Consider the following 10,138-nt stretch of genomic DNA (forward strand, 5'->3'; position numbering starts at 1 on the left):
AGTTCCAGCGATCATCACTGAGTATGTTCAGTGATCGCTGAAGAACTTGTACTGTAAATTCATCAGAGACAACTTTACTTCAAGAAGACAACACTCACACCACAGATCCTTCAGCGAACGTCGAAGACTGAAACTGAAGATTAGAGATTGGCAAGTACGTGATCTGAAGCGGTATTCAGTGATTACAAGTCTGTCTACATATGTGTGAAGACTGCTCTAGCTTCAGCGAATAATGATAAGACCTCCAGGTCATTCCAGCATTCAGCGATCAAAGAAAGCTTGTTTAGCACGATTGTTGTTGTCTTGTCCTTATGCACACAAAGGACAAACCCATACCCTTGCAAAAGTTAGTACGGTTCGGAGCCGATTGGTCGACTCTTTGTCCACCAACTTTAGGTAAGGATGTCTGCTCAAATATAGTGCTTTTGTACTATTCACTGTAGCAAAGGACAAGCCTTCCTCTTAAGGCTTAACACGCACTCTATAACCTACCATATTGCATTAAATGATCATTTAATGCACTGGGTATAAATAGAAGTGTTTCCTCTCTATGCAGAGAGCGCATCTCTCTCTAACCCTATTCTTACTTCAAGCATCTTCTAGCTTAAGTAAAGGATTCTCCTTTTAGCAATCTCTTTTCTTGTATTTGCTAAAACTCTGTGTGTAACCAAAGATTGTTTAGATAGGTTTTCATTACCTTATCTTTCTGCAAACAGTCTTGTAAAATTTGTATTGAACTTCTCTATCAATATATATATTTTAAATTTGAAAATACTGTGTTTGTATTCATCCCCCCCTTCTACAAACTGTTTCTATTCTTGTAGACCCTTACGATACCAACATAGTTTCATACCAAAACAGACATACGTCACCACGCTTGGTAAACATATCTTTTTATTTTAAAAAGATATAAAATACCCCTTTTTATAATAACATAATTAAACCCAATAATACTTATCAAATTGTAAAAATTCCAAGGATTCAACACTTGTAAATTACACCAAAGACAAACATCCGGACAGGTTATCCGGATAGGTTATCCGGACAAGCTATCCGGACAACACTATGTCCCTTGTCCGATTTACAAGTCCGGACAACACTTTCCTAAGTCTTGTCTGGTTTACATCTAAACCGGACAACACACCATTCGGTTTGTAAACATATCGGACAACTTGATCGTATTTCTACTTCTCCATTCAAAGCATTGATCGATTTAAGTAACTAAAATCTCACCAACTCTCTAAACCGCACAGTATTTGGTTCGATTAACAGCTAAATCGGACAACACATATCCGATTTAAAACAAACCGGACAACGTTGTGTCTGATTTAAAACAAACCGGACAATACTATGTTCGATTTACACTTAATCTGGTCACCCTTTTGTCCGTATAAGAACCCAAATCACACAACTTCTTAATAAACAGTATCTACCCCTCAAAAGAATTCCGTCCCGGAATTCCTTCATTCAAAAAGCCATGGATATTCTGTTTACATTTTTTCCAATTCCCAAGTTGCTTCTGATCCCTTGTGATACCGCCACTGTACCTTAACCAAACTGATTTCTTTGTTCCGCAACACCCTAATTTTTCTGTCGGTTACGGCTTCTGGTGTTTCAACAAAATTCAGTTTACTATCCAGTTAAACTTCTGGAAGCAGTACAGCTAGACTCGGATCAGCTAAACATTTCCGTAAGTTTGATACATGAAAAGTGTTATGGATCAGACTAAGTTCTTCCGGTAGTTCCAACTGATAAGCCATCAGCCCAATTCTTTTACAGATTCTGAACGGTCCAACATACCTCAGACTGAGATTACTTTTCTTTTCGAATCTGATAACATCTTTCCATGGAGAAAATTTCAACATTACAAGATCCCCCACACAGAACTCAATCGGCTTTCGACGATTATCGGCATAACTTTTCTGGCGGTCTTGTGCTATTCTGATTCTTTCACGGATCTGTTCAATTTTCTCGGAAGTTTCTTGAACAATCTCAGCACCGTCAACTGCCTTTCACCTACCTCGTTCCAACACAACGGCGTTCGACATTTACGTCCATACAATACTTCATATAGTGCTGTTTGGATGCTGGAATGGTAACTGTTATTATACGCAAACTCTATCAGTGGCAAATGATCTTCCCATGATCCTCTGAAATCAATGATACAACTTCTCAATATATCTTCGAGAGTCTGGATAGTCCTTTCACTTTCCCCGTCAGTTTGCGGATGATAAGTTGTGCTTAATCGGATTTCAGACCAAAGAGCTTTCTACAAACTCCCAAAACTTTGAAGTGAAGCGGCTATCTCTATCAGAGACAATAGATAGTGGAACACCGTGTCTGGTTACAATCTCTTTGATATAAACCTGAGCCAGCTTTTCTAAAGAGTAATCCTCTCTTATAGGTAGAAAATGCGCAGATTTGGACAAGCGATCAACAATTACCCAGATTGCATTATACCCCTTTGGAGTTCGAGGTAACTTCATGACAAAATCCATGGTAATGTGATCCCACTTCCATACAGGAATCTCTAAAGATTGAAGACTTCCATACGGCTTTTGTTGCTCGATCTTAACCTGTAGGCACGTCATACACTATTCCACATATCTGGCTATATCTTTCTTCAATCTGGGCCACCAATAAAAAGATTTCAGATCTTTATACATCTTATTGATACCTGGATGAATAAAGTAACGAGACTTATGACTTTCATTCAAAATAGTTTTCCGGATATCCCCAAAACATGGTACCTAAATTCGTTTTTGAAAGCACATAATTCCTTCATCATTCGGTTCCAAAGTCAAAATTATCTTACCCAACCTTTCCGACTTGACATGATCTTCTTTCATGGCTTTCTTCTAACATCTCAAAATTTCTTTATGAGTATCAGGAACTATGTTTATTCTCATCGCCACGGTTTTAATAGTCCCACTCCTTTGTTTTCTACTCAAAGCGTCAGCTACCACGTTGGCTTTGCCTGGGTGGTAGAGGATTTCACAATCATAATCATTAATAAGTTCAATCCATCGACGTTGTCGCATATTCAATTATTTCTAGCTGAACAAATGCTGCAGACTTTTATGATCAGTACAAATCTGCACTTTGTTCCCAGAAGATGATGCCTCCAAATTTTTAAAGCAAATACTACAGCTGCCAGTTCCATATCATGAGTTAGATACTGTTTCTCATGATCCTTCAATTGCCTTGACGCATAAGAAATCACCTTTCCTCTTTGCATCAACACACATCCCAATCCCAATTTCGAGGCATCACTATATACTACAAAATCTTCTGATCCATCTGGTAGAGTTAACATCGGGCAACTGTGATGATCTTTTAACAGTTGGAAGGCTTCTTGTTGTTCTTCCTCCCACTGAAACTTAACATTCTTCCGAGTCAGTTTGGTCAATGGCACGCCTATTTTAGAAAAGTCTTAAATAAATTTAAGATAATAGCCTGCCAATCCCAAAAAGCTTCGGATTTCAGATGGAGTCTTTGGGGCCTCCCACTTTTATACTGATTCTATCTTTGATGGATCTACTTTCACCCCCGCTTCCGAAATAACATGGCCCAAGAATTGAACCTCCCTTAACCAAAATTCACACTTGGACAATTTTGCATACAACTTTTCTCTTTTCAGAAGTTCCAGTATCAGGCGAAGATGTTCTGCTTGCTCTTCTTCGGTCTTAGAGTATATAAGAATATCGTCGATAAATACAATAACGAATTTATCAAGATATTCATTACATACCCTATTCATTAAATCCATAAAGGCTGTGGGCGCATTAGTTAGCCCGAATGGCATAACTAAGAACTCATGATGCCCGTACCTAGTTCGAAAAGCTGTTGTAGTGATGTCTTCTTCTCTGACCTTAAGCTGATGATACCTTGATCTTAAATCAATCTTTGAGAAATAGCTTGCCCCCACCAGTTGGTCAAATAAACCATCAATCCTTGGCAAAGGATATTTATTTTTTATTGTCAATTTGTTTAATTCCCGATAATCTATACACATTCGCATAGATCCATCTTTCTTCTTAACAAATAAGACCGGAGCACCCCAGGGTGAAGTGTTGGGTCGAATAAATCCTTTATCTTTTAAATTCTTCAACCTATACGGTGCCTTAGCTACTTGTGCTGCTCCAGGTAAAAGATCGATTCTAAACTCAATAACCCTGTCTGGCGGTAAACCAGACAAATCTTCTGGAAAGTCTTCTGGGTATTCATTAACGATGGGAATCAATTCTTGTTTTCGTTTCTCTTTCTTTGCATCAATCACATATGCCAAATACCCCTGACACTTCTTCCGGATACATTTTCGGGAATTTATCACAGATAAAAGGCTAGTATGATGATTCTGACGATCACCATAGATAACAACTGTTCCTCGGTTTAGCAAAATGGTTCTGACTATTTTCTTATTACAAACAATACTGGTCTGATGCTCTGCCAACCAATCTATGCCCACTACTACATCAAATTCCTTTATCGGCATTGGGAACAACCGAATTGGTAACTCACACCCCCTCAATAACAATAACACAGTTATTTAATACACTAGTAACAGATTCCTAACTTTTAGCAGTATCAACTACTAATTCATCATCAAGTAGCACATAATTCAACCATGCAGATTAAGCAAACGATGGTGATACAAACGAAAAGTTTGCACCAGATTCAAACAACACCTTAGCACGTATAGAATTCAGAAGAAAAGTACCTATTACCACATCTGGGGTTGCTTCTGCCTCATTTTTCGTCATTTGGAATGATCTACCCCTTGCTCCACTATGGCTTCCTCTCGGTGCACTAGGCCTTCCACGGTTACTGGGAGTATTTCCTCCCATTGTCAAACGAGGAGCTCTTAATTGTGGACAATTCGGTCGAATATGGTCAAGTGAATTGCACTGAAAACACCTTTTGGGCGTAGTGCAGTCCCTTGACAAATGCCCTACCTCACCACAACGATAGCATCTTTTTGGATCAGAGGGACAACTTCTTTGATGCACCTGCTGACACCTTGAACAAGTTCTAACAGGGGGTGGCTGAGGAGTACGATCATCTGATTTTACAAACTTGGGTCCACGAAAACTGACTGAAGACCCTTCCCATTTTCTTTTCTCCATTATTTTCTCTTCACCATGCCGATTTTTGTTTCTTTCAGTAATTTTTGCAGCATTTACGGCTAAAGAGAAGGTAGTAGGGTTCATAGCAATCACAAACTCCTGGATAGAAGGTTTCAAACCCCAAATATACCTTTCTACCGTCCGGGATTCTAAAGAAATATAATGTTTCGCAAAACGAGAATACTCGATAAATTTCTCAATATAATCCCGTACAGATCTATTTTCTTGCTCCAGCTTCAGAAAATCCTCTTCCATCTGCCTTACTGCCGTCGTAGGACAGAATTGTGTTTTAAATTTGTTCACAAATTCTTTCCAAGACATTGTTTGCAGTATATTTGGTTGTGTTGAGAACTCCACATCCTACCAATACCAGGCATTAGATTTGAGCATAGATACCGCAAAACTAACCTTATCTTCTTCAGAACATCTACTGGTATTGAATACTGATTCAATCTCTTTTATCCAGCACATTGCTTTTACTGGATCTCTTTCTCCTGAAAATGTTGGAGGTTTACATGTCAGGAACATTTTTATGTCTCCTCCCCTGTTATTGTTGCCTACTGAAGGAGCTAGAGGATTAATTCCAACTTGCTCAGTTTCTACTCTAGCCGGCAATCCCATTATGGATATCAGAGTTTCCCTCAGTTTTTCCATTTCCTCTGCCAGAATATATGTAGTTAAAAACTCAGGTTGCTGCCCCTGTTCCAGGTGTATGTTCCCAGAAATATATTCCCCTTGACCAGGGCGAATCTCAGCCTAACTCCTTTCCGGACTCTGACTCCTCCCTCCCCCTCTACCTCTGGTTCTTCCCCTACCTCTACTCCTTGAAGTATAGGTTGGAGGATTAACAGGAGATTCCTCCCTTTCTTCATATTCAGGGCGGGCAATTCTTTCTGATCTTCGGGATCGACTAGACATCTACAGATAATTTAATATTAAATATCACGTATTCACATTCCCAAATATAATATGGTATCCGAGTATAGGTATGTACCTGTAAATTCATGATTACATTGGCCATTTGTAATTCGAATTCACCTTACATACTGCCTCTTTAACCCATTATATTTTATTCTCAGTGATACTAATTATATCCGGGACCCTTACCATGCAAATGACAGTTTAAGTCTAGGCATCATGCTTTGAATACCAAAATCCCTTAAACTACGGCTCTAATACCACTCTGTAACACCCCCAAACATCACATTTGCATATAACACATATTTCATTACATAGAAATACATTTTACACCAGAATGGCCCCACTAGTACAAGGATTCTTATATGTATAGAATCTACATATGAAAAATTCCAAAAATAAAATCATGTACTATCACATGTATAATTATCGGTGCAACACCACAGACTACAATCAGGACTAAAAGCAAGTATACAAATAGTCCCAATATCGTCTTTCAAGTAATAAAAGTGGTACAAATAGCGGATATCGTCCACAGGGATCGTAGTAAAGGTTTAAAACAAAGTAAAGTTAAGAAAATGATTTCAGAACGCGAATTCGAAGACTTAGATTAGAACAGAGTTAATACAACTAAAAATAGGAGATAACAATATAAGAGCAAGCTAGGGTGTATGACTTTTCGGGTGAGATGTAAATACTATTTCCAGTCGACCAATGCTGTCAAAATGCTACAACATGAAACCATGCTGACAGATTGCTACAGCATGCAATCAGTAACAACTATTTTTACCAATTACTTTGAAGGTATTCCTCTCGGATCACCAATGCACTGATATTATTGCTTTCAACCCATATCTCTATGAGGTATCCAGACCAGTGAAAGTGACAAATGGTGTCTTCAAAGTATATGGATAARCAAATCTCTTTGTTAAAAATCACTCTCTCGAGTGGATTCCCATATCATTCAAGTTGACGTGTTCTGAATGGTTCATCTATGAATCCATTCCACTTTAACACTTCAGAGTGATCAACCCGTCGAGAATTAACAACTTAGAAAATACGGACAACAAATATCTTTGTTAGCAACTCTCTCAAGTCTACTTCCCATATCATCCAAGTTGACGTGCAAACAATGGCTCAACTTAGAGTCAACGGCAGTTTAACACTTTCAAAGTGATCAACTCGTCAAGAAGTGTCATTGGTTTTATAAAACTTGAAATGAAAAAGTAAAACATCGTTGTTACATGAAGGGTCGACAATATTTTGGTTTAAAACTCACTCTTTTCGTTATACACCCGAGCTAATAAAATTAGCTACTCATAACGAAAAGTAAATGACAAGAAATATAAATTGCGGTAAATAAAGACATAAAATAAATGCGGAAAGTAAATGACGGAATATAAATGACGGAATAATAAAGATGCAGAAAGCGTTAATAAATAAATGACGGAAATAAAATGCAAGTGAGCGTAAATAAATAAATGACGGAATATTAAAGACGAGAAAATAAAGAAAGCAATAAAGAACTTGAAATGCCAAAAGATTTCTTAATATTTAGAAGACAACTTGTTCTCCAAGTAGTATGGAAAACTACTTGGGAGAAAAGTGTGGAGTAGAAGTGTTGAGGTGTGGTAATGAGGTGTGTCAAATACTCCTCCCAACATCCCTTTTTATACTAGGGATGGAGTGAGGGCAAAATGGTCAATTCACACCCATTTAGTTCAAAAGGAACCAAAAAGTACATATTAGCAAACTAATATTTAGAAAACGACTAAATTAGTCTTTTAAACTCCAGCTAATCTGATTAAACTACAGTTGGTTCAATTTTAGAAGGCTCTCAAATGTCTTCATAATGTCATGTCAGTCAACTCCAAGTCTCATCCATCTCTTCTTCTACCATCAGGTCATGTTACCACATTCCCACAGCATCGACCTGCTTCAATCTGTCCAAAATGAGTTAAATTTAGACCAAAATCCACTAAAACAGGTTCAACATTCTTCTTAGCATAAAAACAGAGAAAAGAGATAAAATGACTCAAAGTTGGTATATAAATGGAAAATAACCTAACTAAATGAGAATAAAAAGGTACTTTACGTACTAAATACTTAGTACGTATCACACCCCCAAACTTAAATTGTTGCTTGTTCCCAAGCAACCAAAAGACAACTAAAAATGACTCAATTTTTGCAAGAAAATGCAGTAAGTGCATACACACATTTTGATTATGCCAAAATGCACCATATAGCTTTCATAAATCTCAAGTAAGCATATCCTAACTAACCATTAGCATGAACCATAAGCTAGCTTTATTTGCTCTTTGTTATGCTCAACACATCATATGTCTAAGATCAATAGGACTTGAAAGTAACTGGTTTACTCTTATTTGGCACATTTTTTCCTTTCTTTGCCTTTTCTCTCCTTTATGCATCAACATTGAATTTTTCAAATTTTTGGCACTTTGTGCTCTTTTGTTGAATGCATTTACACCTGCCCCTATGGGACATTTGTGGTGTTTACACCTGCCCCTATGGGACATTTGTGGTGTTTTAGATCTCAAATATGACTTTGAAGCTTTATGCACTTTGGGCACTTTGATCTCCACTTTTGGCACTTTGTGCTCTTTTGCATTGCTTTAATCAATATAACCATGCTGGTACCCTCCCCCAAACTCAGATTTTTCAATGTCCTCAATGGAAGTATATAGGGGGCTGTTTATGCAAAGGCTACAAGTGGCTAGATTTTGAGAAAGAACAAATGGCCTACATCCTCTCTTAGTTGAGCATATCATGTGGATCAAAATGTGTTCCCAAGCAAAACAAGCTAGTTCTAGTGATACCAAGTGATTAGAAAGTGTAACTAAACTACAAGAATTATCAAACATATGTGTTCTTTGAAAGAAAATAAACTAGAAAATGTAAAAGACTATCCCAGACTCAAGAAAAACAAAATAAGTTAAAATAAAATAAATAAAAGAAGCTAAAGAGGGATGATAGAACCTGTCCTACTCCATAGGAGTAGGTGAAGTGGAGATGTTGTCCTTCAACTTCTTGCATTCCTCCTTCAATCGAGCATTCTCACTAAACAGCCTTGCATTCTCTGCCTTCAATGCCTTCAACTTCTTTCCCAGTTTCTTTACTTGACTACTTGTCTTTGCCTCAAGCTCAGCCCTTACCATCTTGATGTCTCCTCTTGTCTTCTTTTCGGCAGCCCTCACTTGTTCAACCAGCTCTCCCTTCAACCTATCTATCTTGTCAAAGAACTCATTTCTTTGTTCCAACAAGCTATCCATTAAACTGCTGTTTTGAGCAAGCAGGTCTTGCATCAAACACAGCATATCACTTGCTCCATTCCCTTTTTCCTTCTTCTCCCTCAGCCTAGAAACTGTTTTCATGTCAATCTTCCATTTTTCCCCTTGCTTTTTCACCATTTGATCCTCACAATACTGAGGAATTCCATTCTCTACTAACAACCGTGTGATCAAACAAGGGAAATACATCTTCCCTCTACTTCTGCCCGAACATGTCCTAATACTCCTCTCTATCACTCTCCCAAAGTTGATGGACTTACCCGTAACTAGACAATAAAGCAACAACATTCTCTCCACCAAGACTGAGCTGTCATGCGTGGTGGGAGCAATGGAGTGCCTCAAAAAGTTAATCCACACATTTGCATTGGCCGTAAGATTGTAGGCCTTAAAAGTCCTCAACATTTAGTTAGAGTGATCATCCCAAACAGCCCTTGGTTTCCCTATCTCATCAGCCACCTCTGCCAAATCTTCTATAGTCGCATGCCTCACCATTCTAGAGTAATCAGTCTTCTTAGGGGGGTCTAGGCCATACAGCCGATTGATGGCTTTAGAGTTGAACATGAGAGTCATCCCTCTAATAGATATCTTGGACGTGCTATTTGCTGCTAACTCAGAATAGAACTCCCTAATTAGAGTCAGATTATAGGAAGTCAGAACCATGCACATCTTTTCTATACCATGAGCCTCTACCAATCATAATTTTTCATTTTGTTCATTTTTTTTGTAATTATGAGAGATTGATTAACCATTTTTATTGTGGAGGGTGTTAATCATGGATATTATCAT

Source organism: Cynara cardunculus (genome assembly GCF_001531365.2).
Source record: "Cynara cardunculus var. scolymus isolate 2C chromosome LG 7, CcrdV1, whole genome shotgun sequence".
NCBI lineage: Eukaryota > Viridiplantae > Streptophyta > Magnoliopsida > Asterales > Asteraceae > Cynara > Cynara cardunculus.